Source organism: Pinus tabuliformis, chromosome Q (genome assembly GCF_031772625.1).
Source record: "Pinus tabuliformis cultivar Carrire ecotype Pingquan chromosome Q, CPIR1, whole genome shotgun sequence".
NCBI lineage: Eukaryota > Viridiplantae > Streptophyta > Pinopsida > Pinales > Pinaceae > Pinus > Pinus tabuliformis.
In genome coordinates, this window is record NC_142296.1 from 691,472,164 (window position 1) to 691,491,693 (window position 19,530).

Here is a 19,530-nt window from a genome sequence, read left to right on the forward strand (position 1 = left end):
TTTTGGCTTGAGGGGGCCTGACCTAGGTTCAACATTAATTAGCCAAACAAATCACTACACTACTAGACCCTTCAGCATTAGCCCACGGAGCACGAACTGAAGTCTCACCTGAAGCAGTATGGGGGGATGTTGGAACCAAGTTTCCATACCTTAAGATGGTTGTGATGTCGTTTAATTCCCTCTATCCCTGCCTTCCCTGCCTTTGCGTAGATTGCTTCACTTTAGGGCTTGCAAGACTAGCCCTCTATTCAAGCCTTCAATACCTCCACAAAAGGGTATGATCTACCTTCGCGCAACCCTAACCTATTGCATAGGTACTTTCATGTTGCAATGGGAGCGTTCCATGCAGATTCCCCAATTAGTCTACGTGATTTGCTTATCTCAACAAATACTTAAAGTTAACATCGCGTAAGCAGATATTCGTAATTGCGTTCAATTATTCAATGTAATTGCATTCATTCGTGCATCATATAAGCATAAAAAAGGAAATTCATACAATATCAAGATGCATTAACAGAACAAAGACACATAAATTGCAGAATATATTTCTTTATTAATATCTTCCAAGTGCTACAACCTCTGTCCACCCTGCACACACAGCTGCAGGGGTCCGCGCACTCAGTTGTGGACTTCTACCCTAGGCCTCTATACACTCAGTTGATCCTCTACCTACACTACAACCGAAGCCTTAGACTTCGTGCTTCCAAGCTATGATTCTCTTACATCATGTGTCATTCTATGTCCTTCTAACTACATAGAGCTTAGATATTTTTACATAATCCCATGGTTCGTGGACCATGGGTAGATCTCTTACAACTGACATTACTTTACAAAACTAAGACCGGACTACCCTTTTTGACACATAACACCTTCACGCTCTGTGACCACAAAATGTGGAGTCTTTAGAATTATATTACAAAAATTGACTTAAGCATGGGCTTTTAGCCCCAAAACTGCCCTTGGGGGATCTCGCTCCCAACACACCCCATCACTCTTGGTGGGAAAGCTATCATAGTGGATATCAAAGTCATATAACACATTCTCGACTATAATCTGCTTTTGGGGCACAGATGGACTTATGGTATGGATGAAAATGTTTTTTCGGTCTTCCAGCTTATCCCTTTTCCTCGTAATGGGAAAATTATAATCGTGCACCAAATATCCTTCTTTATCACCGATTTTCACCCATTACTTAGTGGCAACGTTCCTTTAGTGGGTGGCATCAATGACTCTTATGTCAGTGTTCATATCGGTCTTATGAGAGGTTCATTTCTCCTGGGTTGTTTCCCTCTCCCACTGCTCAAGGTTCCATTAATTGTGTGAATGGTATCTATTGTTTTGAATGTCCCAGTGAATCCCTCGATCCTCCCAGCCCCTTCATCCATTGATTCCTATGAGGAATAGATGCCGCTGTCACCAACAAAACTTACGTATCAGGCTATTTAGTATACATATGTTGCTCTATCTTATCTGGTTATGACTGATGGTACCTCAATTTCTCCCAGTGCTTCCCCCTTTACTGATTTCATTAATGAAGTCTTACCCTCAGATGAGGCCATCATGGAGATCATATCTCTAGACGAGTGACCCTAGGATGAGTTTCATCATCGCGTCTTAGTCTCTTACCCATCTGGTTTGAACAAAGACTCTATATAAATCTTGTCTTCTTATCAACCTAAGATCATTCCTCACCCCTACACAACTATTCACAAGATCGATGAAAAATGTAGCTTAGGTAATGTATTGAATAATTTAATTGTTGACATATCGATAAAGAAACATGTTTTAGGAAACATTCAAATTGGATCCAGCTGAACTCTTGAGGAGATTGCAAGATTCACCTACATACTTACATAATTATGTAATGTTTTTTCTTGGTATTACGAGGAAATTCTCATAATATATCCATCTATCATCAAACATTAGATAAATACTTACATGGGTTCTAATCCCATCTACCAAAGACTACAACTGGTCCACCCTCAAAAGGCAGTTGATGTTAGAAATTAATTAATGGAGCAATGAAATACACAAAACGTTATGGAAACATAAATATATAAATGCATAAAACAAGATAGATACAAATACAAGTGGTTCACCCAATTTGGGCTACTTCCATGAAGAAACAACCAATCCTTCCTTTTATATTATCCAACAAAATGAAGAGATACAACCTACACCAAATCCATTGTAATTTCCCCTTCTCTCTCACACAGTCCCCTCTCTCTTTCTCACACAAAATGATAACACATAGCCGCAATACAATTCCCTCATATAAAATGAGGGTTTCCTTGTAGGGAAAAAAACCATAAATTAACAAAACTTCTATCCTAATATCATTCACCTAATTAACGACCTAGATTTACTACGAAATTAAAATATTTTACATGGCATCTTTTCATCTATTTTTATCTTTAGGGGCACTTCCCCCAAACCCATTCTAGGAGGGGACTCATAAAATCGTCACCAGCCCCCCTGGATCCCCCTGACGATGATGAAATAAATGTCGTTTCTTCCCCGCTAGGAACAAGGATCTAATGCAAATGAAACAAAAACCTTTGAACAATCAGGAAGATAATCAAGCTCCACATCCAACAATCTCCCACTTTGAGACCGATCATAGAAACTCCACCGTTGCTTCACTTGCTGGAAAAAGATTCCACTTTGGACCTGGTTGTTTCTCATCTTCATCATCGTACTTGAACACCAATGAAACTCAGAAAGATCTCAGTTTATCCCACGTTACAACTTTTGTTGACATGTCTATAAGATTTTGGCTAGTGTGTATCTTTTCTAGCTTCAGTTGTCCATATTCCAACACTGACCATATGAAATGTCACTTGGGCTATATATGTTTAGCCTTGGAATGAAATGTTGAGTTCTTTGCAAGAAGAATGGTACTTTGGCTATCACTGTATAACTTTCCCATCTCCTGCTTCTTTCCCAACTCATCCATAAACCTTTGTAACCAAATGATTTATTTACTAGCCTCTGTAGTAGAAACATACTCTACTTCCATTGTTGAAGTGCAACAACATTTTGCAATATTGAAAATGAAGTGACAACTGTTCCACCTACAGTAAACACATATCCTATGGTGCTCTTTCTATTATCTCTATCACTTTCCATATATGCATCAACATATCGTTGTTGAGCAATGTTTGAACCACAAAAGCATAATTCTTGATTTGTGGTAACTCTCAAATACCCGAGAATCCACTTCACTGCCATTTAATGCTCTTTTCCTAGATTGTTCATATACCTGCTTACAACTTCCACTACATGTGCAATATTAGACCTTGTGTAGACCATTGCATACATTAAGCTTCCAATGACTGATGCATATGGAACTTTACACATGTAATCCATTTCTTCCTAGGCCTTGGGACACCTCCTTACTTAGTTTGAGATGACTTGCCAAAGGTGCACAAACTGGTTTTGCATTATGCATATTAAATGTTTCCAACACCTTTTCTATGTAATCACTCTGAGATAATGTTAGTTCTCGATTTTCCTATCTTTAGTTATTCTCATACCAATGATTTGTTTTGCAACACCCAAATCCTTCATTGCAAATGAATTTGCCAATTTTCTTTCGATCACATTCATTTCCTGCATGTTATACCTTGAAACAAGCATGTCATCTACATGCAATAACAATATAATAAAACTTCCATCATTTATTTTTAATATAAAAAAATGGTTACAGTGGCATCTAGTATAACCTTGTTCAAACATAAACATGTCAAATTTTATATAATGCTGCCTTGGAGACTGTTTTAAGCCATACAAGCTCTTCTTCAACCTGAACACTAGTTTCTTCTTTCCTTTGACTTCATACCCTTGTGGCTGCCACATATATATTTATTCCTCAAAATCCCCATGGAGAAAGGTTGTCGTTAAATATAATTACTGAAGTTGCAAATATTTTATTGCCACGAGTATTAAAATAGTTCTGATTGAAGGTATTTTAGCAACAGGAGAACAAATTTCATCAATGCATATACCTTTCTTTTTCTGAAACCCCTTCACCACAAGTCTAGCTTTATACCTCTGTTTTCCTGCATCTTCTTCATTCAACCTATAAAACGATCTATTCTGTAATGTTTTTTTAACTGTAGGAAAATTGACTAAGTCCCAATTCTATTTTTGCATCATGGAGTCCATCTCTTCTTCCATGGCATGCTCCCACTTCTTCCTAGTTTCTATCTACATTACTTCTTCATATCTTCCTGGTTCAACAGAATCAGTCAACAATACATAATATAATGAAGGATAGTAGCTTTCAGGGGGTCTGCTTATCCTCGTAGATATTTTAACACCACTTTTAGGTGTTTGAGGTGCATGTTGTAGTTGTGGTTTATGTTGTTATTCTAGTTGCTGATCATTATAATTTTCTGGGACATTTACTTTTTCTATGATCTCATAAAGCACTTCATATTATTTGTTTTCCTTTTCCTATTTCTTTTCCTGCAAATGATCCTTATATAAGACTTTTTCATGGAATATGACACCTATAATCCTAATTATTTTTTGATTTTCATAATCATAAAAGCAATAAACAAAATTATTAACACCATATCTAACAAAGGTACATTTCTTTGATTTTGCCTCAAGATTTGTTTTATTTTCTTTATTAATGTGGACAAAGTCTTCACAAGCAAAAGTCTTTAAAACTAATTATTTTACCATTTTATATGTCCATGCCTCCTCTGGAATACCACCATCCAAGGAAATTGAAGGCCCCTTGTTTATTATATAAACAATAATATCTACAACATCTGCCCAAAATTGTAAGGGCATTCCTACATGCAATCTCATGCACCTTGAACTCTCCATGATTTTCCTATTCATCCTTTTTGACACACCATTTTCCTGTGGTGTTTCTGGAATTGTTTTCTCTTTTCGTATTCCTTGTTTTGAATAATAGTATCAAAATATTTGCTACAATATTCACCTCCATTATCTAATTTATGATACTTTGATTTCTTTCATGTCCCATTCTCAACCAAAGATTTCCATTTCTTGAAAGTATCAAACACATAAGATTTATTCTAAGTACAATAAATCCAGGTTTTTCTAGTTGCATCGTCAATAAAAGTATCATAATAACGAGAGCCACCAAGAGATGATACATGAGAAGGTCCTTATACATCTATATACACACACTCTAATTTTCGTCTCTTCTTTTCTTTCTAAAGTCTGATAAATTTAGCTCTCTTCTCTCTTCTGTAAACACAATTCTCACAGAAATCCAAATCAACATGCTTCAAACCTAGAAATAAATTTACTGAGTAAAGAATCTGCATTGCTTTCGCACCCATGTTCTCGATCCTATTATGCCAAAAATTTGTATCTTCTCCTGTGGAGGTTAAAGGATTAAAAAAATTAGAAATACCATTTCATAAATACAACGTACCAACATTTTCTCCTTTTGCTATTACTAGTGCTCCTTTAGTGACCTTCCAAGTTTTTTCTGTGAGTGTAGTTACACAACCTTCACCACCTAACTGCCCTGTTGAAATTAGTTTTCTCTTTAGAACTAGAACATGCCTTAACTCCTTCAATAGACATTGATCTCCATTTTGTTTCCTTATAAAAACCTCACCCATTCCAATTATTTTACAGGGTTTATTATTACCCAAATGAACATGTCCAAAATATCCTTGAACATAGTCATGAATATGTTTCCTATCAGGTGCACCATGGAATGGAGCTCCTGAATCAACCACCCAAGCATCAATAATGCTTTTTAGTGAAAGAATCAAAGCATCTTGCAACACATCACCTATCACATTCACTTCATGATTGTTATTTTTTTTCCATCTCCTACTTTTCCTTTTCAAGACGTGCAGTCTTTCAATAGGTGTCCTTTCTTTCTGCATTTCTAGCACACTATCCATGATCTAGATTTGGATATCCCTTTTCTTGACTTACTATGATTTTGTGGGCTCCTTCCTCTTTCCATTTTTCTTCCCCTAGTATCTACAATCAAAGAATTACCTAATGTCTCACTTGATATTTTCTGCCACATTTCCTCACTAAGGATAACACCAACAACATTGTCAAACTTTAAAGTACAAGATACAGAGACATAGTTGCCGATAGCCATAACTAAGCCATTCCAACTTTTTGGAAACAAGCACAAAAATAACAAATCCCTAACTTCATCCTAAAAATTTACCCCTACAGAACTTAACTAACTCATAACCATGTTAAATTCATTTGAATCATCATCAATAAATCCACCTTCTGACATCTTCATATTAAATAGACACTTCATAACAAATACCTTATTTGAGGCCAAGGGTTTCTCATATAGCTTTCCCAATATCATCATTGAACCCTATGTTGTCATTTCATTTGAAATGTTGAATGCCACCGACATTGTTAGACATAGCCGTATTGTTCCTAGTGCCTTTCTGTCAAGAATCTCCCACTCTGCATTCGTCATACTTGTCAACTTATTTCTTTTCCACTCAATGATAGGCGTTGGCAAGAATATTCACTTTGAAACTAAACCAGGGTTCAACCAAGGGTGCGAAAAAAAGGCCTGCATAGTCTAGCACTTCGTCGAAATTTTCACTCCAAAAAGAAGAAGAGTCTCACCCCAGGCAAGCCAGAATTATAGAAAAATAAAGGGTATTTCAATGTTCCAATTATACGGCTTGCACAACTACCACAACATTCATTCTTAACCATTCACATTATACATTCAATGGGAAATTTAATATATGGAGCAAATTTTAAAGGGGGCCATAAATTACATTGTTAAATGCCAAAATTCCCATATTTCTTATATTAGTCATTAGCAGAGAACAATTTCATTACATTCAACATCATTACATCTTGCGGAAATTAAAAACTTGTGCACAATATCAAAATCTATAGGCAATACACAACAAAAACATCACAAATCCCAATCTTAGAACTAAACAACTTTGGATGCACAACACGAACTATTCTTCAGGCTCGACTAGACCTTTCTGACACTGTCTAAACTTATTTCTCACTACCTTATGTCTTCTTTTATAACCATGATTATGTGTTCTGATACCTCGCTCGCTTGATCCATGGTTTTCAATACCTAGGGCTTTCATTCTGGTTTTCTATTTGACTATATCAAAATATCAAAATAATCTCCTAGTGCTTCAGCACACTACCTTATTTCCCATTGCGTTAATTCGAAGCCATCTTACTTCCATTTTGGTCTTTTGATGCTCTATTTTTGGTAGTTTCATCCAAAATATCCTTCGCAGTTCTCATCCTTTCGAAAATGAAGGACCTAGCATGCCCAAAATACATCCTATTGACTCGCCCTCAAGTCAATGTGATGTTGTTGTTGCTTCTAAATCTATTACGGGTTGGCTTCCACTAGCTTTAGTTGCAGTACCTTCAAATGAAGGACCCAACTCTAGAACAATCTGAAGAGAGGACTCCTTAAAACTGGTAAATGCATAAATAAATGAGTGATATGAATCCATAGGTGTGGAAACCTTGGCTGAGAACTTAGTAAGGGTCTACTCACTGAGATCATTGTGCTAACACTCAACCAATTCCTAAAATTTTTGATCGGAAATGGTGGACGGTGTGCTCAAGGTCATAAAATTATTTTTAGCTTCCGCTTGAAGGTCACAGAGGACCCGCTTGGTGACTTGGGTTTAATCTTCCAACTAACTAACTTAGGCATTAAGGACATTGGCTTGTTCAAGGAGCTTATGACTAGCTTCTAGATCAGAGGTCACTAATACTTGCTGATATAAATTTTGAACATTCTTGTGCAAGGGATCAACGGTTGCATGTTGATTTGTGATGACATGAACGAGATTAGAGATATGGCAGAGCACATGCTAGGATTCTTGCACGACTTGGGGTAGAGTAGAATGAAGAGAAGTGGTAGTCTACATTTCTCACTAAGATAAGTACAATAAATGGCCCAAGGTTTCGAGGAAGACTGCTACATCATGGTGACAGTGTCCTGGATCTCTCCATGCTTGGACACTAGCTTCTGACATGCTACTTCAACCATAGAACAACATCTGGGAGGGGCAGAGATGAAAATGTCTTCAGGTTGTTCAGCGGAATATGTAGCAAGAGTCGGCCATTGTTGGCTTAAGGGGGCCTGACCCAGGTTCAAAGTTATTCGCCCCAACGAACAAAACCCTAACTGCTGGCCCTTTTGGCAATAACCTGTGTAGCGCAGGTTGTAGTCTCATCCAATGTAGTATTATGGGATGCTAGAACTAGGTTTATGCATCCAAAGGCCTCTGTGATGGTTTCCTGAGGTTCTTATAGCTTAGATCTCCCTTTGCACATACCTATTCCTTTCGGCTGTCGACTACTACAACTCTAACAAAATGACCTTCATACCTTCACGAAGGTACTTGATTGTACTTAACAGGCATAAAAGACATAGATTCACTACTTCCACGCAATAAATTGTATATTCGGAAGCCTTTATGACCTAGATCTGTTGTCGTGTAGATCTACCCTTTCCGAACAATTAACTAAAGCAGATCTATCTAGAAACTTCCCAATCTCCATGAAGCAGGTTAATTATAGTTATTATGCCTAAACATTATAGATCCATCCATTTCACACAAAAATTAATTCAAATAAAATAGATCACAGAGAAAAGTTATATAAGCTTAAATAGAAGTAAATAAAAAAGGTAGTTATGCACACTTTCGGCTCAAAACAAGCTTTATTAAGATGTAAATGTTCATATACAGACTTCTTATCCCTACGCACCCAGATCAAGGGCCTGTGCACTCAGCTGCGGACTTTCCAAGGTCTCCGCAAACTCAGCTACAGGAGCCTTCCCCTTTCACCTATGTATAGGAAAAAAACTTTTCCTACCTTTGCAAACCTCCGCAGGGTTCTTCCTCGGTGATTGCATCACCGATATAGGTTGTCATTTCTTCTACTTCTCCTTAATAGCAAATTCCTTCAGCCTAGGCAATCACGACACTGTAGGCATGGATGGCATATCTTCCATTGATGCAACTTCAGTGGTTTTTGCCTGAGAGACAACGGCTTCGAAACTTACTGGCTCAGACAGTTTTTCAAGGACAAGCTTTTGGTTCCACTCAGGTAGTTTCACAAATGCTGGGCTTGAAACTGAATCCTCCCAAGACTTCCAATTCATAGAGCAAAAACAAGAGTGCTCATACCCAACTTTCAAAAAGAAATGTGTTCTTCGACAAACCAACATGGGAGAATTATAGGTTATTTCGAATTTAAATCTGACTGTTCCCTCCATTTTTTTCATCATAAATGCATCTTTGGTGGCAGATCTCCAAAGATTTTCTCCATAAATGTCACCTACCCACTCCTCCTAATGGGATTTTTTATATCCAATCATGAATAGTGATTTCAACAACTACTTTTGGACCAGGATGAACGACACCATCCCCCATGGCACAACTCATCCATCACAACTTATTTTGTTGTAGCTTATTTTATCACAACTTCTTCTGTTGTACCCATTGTGTATGTCACACAACCTCCTTACTGTGTTCTCTTCTTCTTTGGGCAGTGTAGTTTATGGTCCCTCTCTCCCTTGCAATTTCCTGGAGCACTAAGATTGTCCTACTACCTTGTAGTCATTACGTAGGGGTAGGATCTCCTATATACAATTTCAACCGAATTCCATTCACCCTACCCAGGAACAATTTCCCATTCAACTTCACGAAATAAACTGCACCACCATCCATGATTTCCTTAACAACATACAGGCCTAACCTGTGCATTTGGAATTTTCAAAGAAATATCATGAACTTACTGCCATAGAGAAAAACCAAATCGTTTAGCTTGAAAGTGCATAGCTTAATATTCCTATCAGGCTAGGCCTTGTCACATTCCTTTTGCACTTGTTGGTGAAATCCTGCAAGAAACCAGTCTTCTTCCAACTCCATCAACTATGCAAGTCGTTCCTCCATGGTTTCACATTCCATCATCTCTGTCAAAGCCGCAATGCATAGGCTTGGAAAAGTATATTCCATGGGCACCACTGCCTCGATCCCATAGACCAATCTAAATGGAGTTTAGCCTGTCAACTTCTTGCACATCACTCTATATGCCTATGGAACCACCAGGATGCATACATCCCAATCGTTTCTCTTCATGTTACAAATCTTTATCAACGTATTCTCTAGGATCTTATTGAATTCTTCCACTATACCATTGGCTTGGGGATGATAGGGTGTACTCTTTTGATGGTACACTTGGAATTATCCAAGCATCGTGTCAATTGTTTCATTCAGTAAATGCATACCCCTATCACTCATCAATACCTTAGGGCACCCAAACCATGTTAATATGTATTCAAATAGGAACTTCACAGTGGTATCAACAGTACAATCTTTCACCAGCTACACTTTTGCCATCTGGTTAAGTACTATGTTGTAGTAATAATGTACGTCATGCTTTTCTTCCTTCTTGGTGGTTATATCAGACCTACAAAGTCAATTTCCCATTTATTTGTAACGAAACCTGTGGGTTTAAGGGGCAGTGCATCTCATCACAAAGGCTTACCTGTCCTTTAACAAGAATCACATGCTTTATAAAATTCCTTAGAGTCTTTATGTATTGTCAGCCACCATAACCCTATGCGCAGAATCTTCTACGCGGTCACTCTACCTGCATAGTGTCCTCCCACCACTCCTCCATGGGCTTCAACGAGGATACTAGCATGCTCAAATTTTGGAACATATTGGCACAATATTTCATCTGTTCCCATCTTATACAAGTGTCTCGCTATAGCAGAAAAATCATCACTGCAGACCACTAGTTCTTTTTTCTGTTGAGTAGAATACCCTTCTAGAGCCATTCCAGTAGTTAGAAACTAAATTATATATGCAAAATGATCATCCATAATGCGTACAACAAAGAGTTGTGCATCCAACAGTCCTTCTTCCAAATTGGTTGGTTCTTCACCTATCTCAATCTTGGATAGATGATATGGTCTTGCATTCAACCGTCTAGGCTTCACAATCACCTCAAAATCATATTCTTGGAACAACAACAACCACCTACAAATATTCCCCCCAAACACATGCTTGTTGACTAGGTACTTGAGAGTGGAGTGATTTGTGTACAATTTGAAATGTGTGCCCAACAAATAATGTCGAAACTTTTGCAGCACGTAGACCATCTCCAACACTTTGCGCTCTGTAGTGGAATAGTTCCTTTCGACTTTTGATAGTTTCCTAATTGCAAATGCTATTGGATGATCAATATCACCTTTTCCAGGTTGGGTCAATGCTGCACCTAGCGCAATACAAGAGGCATCTACATGCACATGAAATTCTTTCTTCCAATCTAGAAATACTAAGGTGGGCTTAACCATGATCCTATCCTTTAACACATTGAGACTCTTTTGACACTACTCATCCCAAAAAAAAGTTACATCCTTCTTTAATAGTTTCTCCATCGGCGCAGTTGTCTGGACATAAGGCTTGATAAACTTCCTATAGTAGCCTGTGTGGCCCAACATTGTGTGCAACTGCTTAACATTATTAGGAGATTCTAAATTCACAATTACAGCTATCTTCGCAGGGTCCACCATCAATCCCTGCTTTCATACTCCATAGCCTAGCAAAATTCCAAAAAGCACGTAAAATATACATTTCTTCAAGTTCATCATGATCTGTTATCTGTGACATGTATCCAGCATGAGGTGCAGACTTGCAACATGGCGCTTTACCAATCCGAACACAGTCCAGTCATCAAAATATACCTCCAAGAATTTATTAATAAACTCCTTGAATGTCGTGATTACTACCTTGGAGAAGATCACAGGCACATTCTTCAACCCGAATGACATTACTATATATTGAAAGAAACTCCACTCTGTTGTGAAGGTTGTCTTGCTACGATCCTCTGGCGCGATATTTATTTGATGGTATCTTGAAAATCCATTAGTGAGCGAATATGCCTCCTATCCTCCAACATTTTCTAAAACTTCGTCTGTGAATGGTGTTGGAAACATATCATGCACACTTGCATCATTTATATTCTTCAGATCTACACATATCCTAGTTTCTCCTTACTGTTTCTTTTCCTGGACAACCATTGGGCTTACCCAATAAGACTCTTCTACCAGCTCAATAATTCGGCCTCTAGCATTTTGTTGAGTTCCTTGCGCACTTTTTTTCGAGTTCCTCGTGCGGTAGTTTGGCCACCTTATCGGTAGTATATTCGTCCCAATAGTCTCATATCTTCATGAACTTAGGCTCCACATCGGATCCAATATTTACTTGTAAGGCTTTCAGTGGCTCTGTTACATCATGGTTCTCTATCTGAGGTCCTTCAACCTCACGCTCACCTTCGGTTTCTGGAATGTTTATTTTTCTTGGATCATCCTCCCCTTCTTCAGCAATCATGTTGTAGCATTCTAATGCATGGCGCAGTTGTGTACTCTAGTCTAGCTATACCCATTCCACAGGCTCTTCAGGCATTCTAAAAATAACGGCCTTAATTTTTTGTAGCGCTTCATCAATGCATTCAAATCCATCCTCAAAGCTTAAAGTTAATAAGAATATGTCCCTCAAGATATCCCATTCAGTTGTTCGATGACATAGCTACGTTTCCAGGTACCAATTCATTAGAATAGTATCTAAGGTGTGACAAAAGTTATGCACCCACTCTAGTTGTAGTTATTCTCCCCAAGCTTTAGTCCACCATGGAAAGTGTTAGCGTGGATCATCCTTCCCACTATACTTATTAGTCATCCATGTATTAGCATATCCAAACCTTAGCTTCATCATCCTTTTATATTCCTTCTAGTTAGCAAAACTTTCCTTGTGCATACCCCACCATTGGGAAGGCATAGCATGCAATGTCAATTCAAGGACCTAGAATCAATGCTTCTCTGGCACCTCCCTTTCAAATTCATCCAAAAAGATATTAACATCATTCAAACCATCATAGTGCGAAATATTTCTTACTGTTGTAGATACATATCGTAGCAATTTGGTCATCATATTGCAGCAGAACGTAGATACTTCATGCAACTGATTCTGCCAGTGCTCAAGTTCTTCATCCAAGTTTGAGGTACAAGAACTATCCCTATCCCACATAATTCATCCATCGGCTGTAGGATTGATCCAATCTTTGTCTAGTGCCATGATCTTGTATATCTAGTATATATCACCATCATCTACCACAAAGTCATGAACTGGCTCAGTATAGCGCGCTCCTTCAGCAGGGTCTAGTGGCACAATAACCCTGAGCACCTTCCTCTCAAATGTAATCTTCCACTTCTTTAGGTTAATCACCACATCCATGTCAAAGGCCCAATCAATTCCTAGTAGCGCAGGGTACATATTGCTTTCATCTACTATTTCTATTACTTCAAAGTCTTCCAAAGCACTTGCTCCTTCATTATCATTTGTTACCCCATACAGGTGCCCCATAGGAATAATCTTCTGCTAATTAGCCATGTGTAGCTATATAGGAGACTATTGTAGTGTAGGTCTACCCATCCATTCCGATGTCTATTTAGCCAGTACATTTTCATCAAACCCTAGATCCAAGATTACTTGGTTGATTTCATACTCTCCTTTGTGTGCGGCTAGCCTCATCTCACACCCCGTTCGCTTCTCATGCTTACTTGGCTTCCTTACAACACGCTATTATGAAGGAACCTTAATCTTACCCGCATAATTATCTATTAACTCTTGGAGCCCTTCTACTGCCTTCTTATCGCACAACAACTTCATACTAGTCTTCAGGAAAGTAGCTAACAACGAAGGATCCACATCATGCACTTCATTGTTCCCAACTGATTTCTCTTGAAGTCTCGATGTGGAAGCTTCAACAAAATTATTTTTAGCCTCCATAAATGTTTCTTTTACCCAGTTGAGGTCAAACTCAACTTCCTTTTTAGTGGCCTTGCATACACATCCTTCAGTCTCTGGCTGCTTTCCCTTATCTTCACCTGTGGCCATACCACTGCCCATTACTATATTAACATTGTGATCTTCTTCATGCAGTTCCACCCTCATCATCAAGATATTCTGTGTAGGATGCTGGATCTGCATCTTATTTTCTTGCATATTTGTTATAAGGATCGGGCAATCTTCTATCAAATTAACGAATTTTCTGCAACATTGACAAGATGGATGCGTTGGGTCCTAAAAGTCATGCGCAAAATGTCCAGCTTCACCGCAATTATAGCAAATAACTTGTCCATGACCTCTGTTAGCCTCTCATCCTCTTACTCTTCCACAGCCTTGGAACCCTCCACGCGCTGCACCCTTGCCCTGATTCGGAGGTTGAGTTTCTACCTTCATTCGATAGGTAGGGGTTCTATCCATCATTAATTCATAACTTCGACAATAGTTCTCATCATGACCTACAAATTTGTAGAAATTGCAAAACAACTGTTGAGAGGTTTGTATGAACTTCTGTAGTATATGAAAATTATTTGTCGCATGTTGTCCTGTAACCTGATAGATAATGCACCAGGGCACTGCTCTTATGCTTGGACCAACAATATTTTCTTCCTTGAGGGGGACAACCCCTACCCAATAAGATAGTTCTAATAAACTCAGCAATGGCCCTTATCATGCCCATGGCCCTTGCATTTCAAACACGAAACTTTAGCACACACCTCATGCTGAGCTTTCTTTCCCTTTTTTAGGCTCTGTAACTCCAAGTGTAGACTTTCTAGCTGCGAGTGAATCTATTGTACTCCAATGTTTGTATCTTATATTGGCAAGGCTTCCAATATCATCGTGATCTCCACAACTTTTGCTTACATTGCTATTTTTTTCTGTGATAATGGTAATCTTAAGTGGGGCAACAATGAAGCAATGTACCCATATTTGTGTTGTTCGTCTGTTCTATTCATATTACCTTGTTGGATTAGGAATTTTAGCCTCTAATTGAAATCCCACGAAGATTCATTCACCACTTTCTTTATTTCTTTAAACTCTATAATAGACTGCACCTGAGATTTAGGCTTCTTAAACTCACGGTTCAACTCTTGTTGAGTATCTTCCAATGTCGCGACAGGGTGATCTTGACAATACTTGATATACTAGGTCAATGCTCTATCCCACAACGTTGTGACCAGTTGTTCTTTCTTCACATAAGCATCAGTGATCTGTTGCGCTGTCCACATAACATCTACAACAAACTAGAATTTCTCAGGGTCTTTGCTCTATACTCCTTTAAAGATCAACATCTTCCTTGCATTCGCCACGTTGAATGGTGGAGGTGGAGGTGGAGGTGGAGGTGAAGGTGTAGATGTATGTGGTGGAGGTGAAGTGGATGGATGAGGTATCTGTGGGATACCCTAACTTACCAACTATAGTGCACTTCGTGGTGTATTCAGAATCATTCCTTCATCATTGCTCGATGATGATTCCAATAGCAGACTATATTCAGAGGTTGATTCTCTCTTCCTTTTGAAGGGTCTTCCACTTAGCATAGTCCCAAACATCAAGGTAATGGAATAACATGTTTTTCACACAACAACATCTTAATCCAAGTTTTCAAAGATTTTAAATACTTACCTTGCGATCCCTTCAGGAGCTTGCGCTCTCATTCACTATAACTGACGTATATATCAATCGTAAGCTCAGTGACAAATCCTCCTAGTATGTGATCAATTCAGTGATCAACGACCCATGCGATGTTGTTTTCTGAAGCTTCCAAGCACCTCACCAACTCTAGAGTCCACACAATAGGGTTGTTAAGTCTCCACGTACCCTGACTGTCTGCCAATCTAGACAGCCACTCATGCAATTCGCAAGGGAAGAAACATAAAAAGTTCTCAGTTTCATATAAGTATAGGTATCTACTCAAGCACTATTCCTTAGACAATCGTGGGTTTCTTATCTCCTGAGCCGTGAATGCATTTTCATTTCGATCGAGCCACTTACCAATTTTTTTAATTTGTAGGTAGCCACTTATTCGACATCACACATTCCACATATTGATCTTGGTCCCCGTAACAGAACCATTTGTTGGCCTAAGGGGGCTTGACCCAGGTTCAGATTTATTCGTGCCAACCAAAAAAAATCTAATCGATGTCCCTTCTGACAACAACCTGTGTAGCCTAGGCTACAGTCTCACCCAAAGTAGTATTGGGGGGTGTTAGAACAAGGTTTCTGCATCTAGAGGCCTATGTGATGGTTTCCTAAGGTTCTTATAGCTTAGATATGCCTTTGCGCAGACCTATTCCTTCCGACTCTTAGCTACTGCAACTCTACCGAAATGACCTTCAAACCTTTGTGAAGGTACTTGATTGTACTTAACAGGCATAAAAGACACAAATTCACTACTTTCGCACAATAAACTGTATATTTTGAAGCCTTTATGACCTAGATCTGTTGTCGCGTAGATCGACCCTTTCTGAATAGTTAAATAAAGAAGATATATCTAGAAACTTCCCGATCTCCATGAAGGAGGTTAATTATACTTATTGTTGGGCATGGAATCCCCCCACAGCAGGTTTTGGGGCTCAAAGCCCAAGTTTTGGTCAAATATGGTGTAGAACATTGCAAATTGCGGGTGCGGAGTGCGAAGTGTACAATTGAGTCATAGGGTTGTCCACCCTAAGCATTGTATTATAAATTAGTGTAAAATCAGCCTACCCATGGCCCGCAGACCATGGGATTGTATAAATAGAGCGAGGCTCTAAGCTGTAGGGAAAGAATAGATAGGATAGCAAAGTCATGGTTCGAGGTTAGAGTTGAATCTGAAGGGTACTAGGTCATAGGAGTAGAAAGAGGCTTTGTAGCTGAGTGCACAAGGTCCTAAGAGAGTCCGCAGCTAAGTGCGCGGACCCCTGCAGCTGAGTGCACAGGGCAGAGTCAGGTCTACACTTGGGATTTCAAGTTAATAAAGAGAAGTTTACTCTGTGCATCTCTTACTAAATCCATATTTTGATGTTATGCATTACTTTTACTTTGTTTACTTACTACATGCAATTGATGAATACTTGTATGAATTCTTATATATGAAAATAATCTAAGTAATCAACTAACAGAGCCTAATTAAGGAAGACTTGGGTAAATAACATGGGTCGCACTGCGGCTAGAATTACATGAAGATAGTATCACAGGGCGTGGGTGCCGCTGATGCGCATAGCACAATAAGTGTGAAGGTTGGACCACGTGCCAGTCACCTCCTATCAGACATCCCCAGGGTGCGGAAACCTAGTTGTAGCACCCTCCCATACTACTTCGGGTGAGACCTTAGTCCGTGCTCCACAGACTATTGCCGAAAGGGCCAGTAGTACCAGGATTTTCTTGGCTAAATCACTTCTGAAACTGGGTTAGGCCCCACTAAGCCAACAAATCATTCTGTTTCCAAGATAGAGATCTACATAAGGGATGTCTGATGTCGTGCCACTGGAACCCAACAAAGAAGGAAATTGAAGAGTGGTTGGACAAGAAGATTCACGAGTTCGTGACACAGGAAAATAAAACTCCGCAAGTATCTAAGGAAAAGTGGTTGGAATGCTACGTGTATATAGAAATCGATGAGATTTTCTTTGCATCCTTTCCTTTTGAGTTGTATGAGTGGATCACGAAGTTAGCTGATAGCCAGGGAAGGTGTAGGCTCGACAAACCAGTAGTGTGGACTCCGGAATTAGTGTGTAGACTAGAAGCATCAGAAGACAAGATCACATGAGCTATGGACCATTGGCTCTGTGATGTAGGAAAGTGTTCCCTCTACAGACAGAGGAAACCCTCTAGCCATAGAGTGGGTCTAGTCACAGAAAGGACAAAACAACAATTAATTCCCTTAAATAGTCATCGTTGGAGGCCTACCTCAAACTGGTGATCAATGAAGTTACATTGCACTACTCCAGCTTCTGTTTCCTTCTCGTTAATAAGTGATCAACCTGAAACACCACCAAGAAACAACAGAGCACGTAATCGAGAAACAACAATGATCTATTTACTCATAAAGCCAAGAATTCATGAGCTATCAAGTAAATTACATACAAGACATAAGAAATCATCATTGATTGCATTAATGATAAATCAAGATCAAAGCTTACAACCAAGTCTTGACATCACAAGCCTTCTCAAAGGGTCTAACCAGTGTGTTTCTTCAAGAATTCACTCTCAAAGATAGGTCTCCCAAATATCAATATATCTCTCTCTCTCATTCACAAGCTTTAACACAAGGTTAAGGGCACTCCACACCTTCTTGCAAACTATAAAGCAATCCCATACTTGTCACACTCACACCAAAACTATCTACCAAACTCAAAAGCAACAACAGCATTGTACAACCCAAAGAACTAGCAACTAAGGAACTAGCAGATCATAGCAATGGTGAGTGATTTTATAGGAGAAGCCTCCATGAAATGAGGGAGAGGGAGCTTATCCTCAAGGGAGGTTGCACAAGAGGCGGAACCACCATCCCAGAGGCGAAAAGGCGACCCAAATTGACCCAACAACCAACTCTAGAAACATCCAGAAGGCCGACTGTTTGAACTAATTCGCTAAATCTGGATCGTCACGGGTCATGAACTGGGGAATAGTGACGACATCGCAACGATACAGTGCATGACAGAGAACTATCGTAGATGTTAAGTGTTTACCAGCGATGATGCAGAAACTTAGTCAAAAAGGGTCAATCTTCAGCATCAGAGAGCATTTGCTTAATCTTCTTACATGAGTGGGAAGATCTGAACATGTTTATTTGACACATGACACAGTAGAGGGAGTGAGATGAGGACAGTGACAAATTACTGTGTAAAAGATGGCCCCTAAAGCATGAAGCCTAAGAGAGTGGGAGGGGTGAAATGCTTTACAAAACCATGAACGAACTAGAACACCACCTTAAAGAACCTGCAGGTGCAAGTACAACCGATATCTCTGATAGTGAAATACATGTAGTCTAGGCATGGGCGCAACCATCCAAAAGACATATAAAACTTGGTCTATGGTATGGACACAGCCACCCAGCCAGTAAGACCATGATAATGATAAATTTATGGTCGTAGCCATCCATGAAGACTCAGGTATGGTCACAACCATCCATCAAAGAGTCATGTACATAATCACGAACCAATCCACGCAGCCTAAACATGTGTGATCTTAGTTCGGGGTCTTGAAACCCAACCAATCATAGTACAAATTCTAGCATGCGAATAGATGTGCTGGGGTCGAGCATGATAGAAAGTCGCTTGATTACCGGTCAATGATGAAAACCATTAACAAGTGCGAGAGAAACCACCAATAATGCCAATGGTTCTCAAGGTACTGTCTAGTACAATCCACGAAGTGTGAAGAATGAGTTGAAGTCGAACACTCGTGGAATTACCCAATCAATGACCAATGATAAAAGTCGACCATCAGGCGCGAAGAACTTGCCATTAAGGCATGCAAGCTCTAAGGTACCAAAGGGGATCTCTAGATCAGTGTCTTCGATAATGAGCTGGTGTCAACAAGAGATGATCCATCACAGGAGGGCCATAATGTTTCCCTCATTAATGACATGAGATAAGGAACAAGTGGTAGATGGTGAAGCAGAGTATCAGAGGAGGAGGTAAGGATG

At 39.2% G+C, this 19,530-nt stretch overlaps 1 pseudogene; it reads right to left on the reverse strand.

The window, feature by feature from the left end:
- LOC149221421 (uncharacterized) overlaps positions 1-13,964 on the reverse strand; it is a 32,945-nt pseudogene extending 18,981 nt beyond the window's left edge.
- Between the last annotated feature and the right edge of the window lie 5,566 nt (positions 13,965-19,530).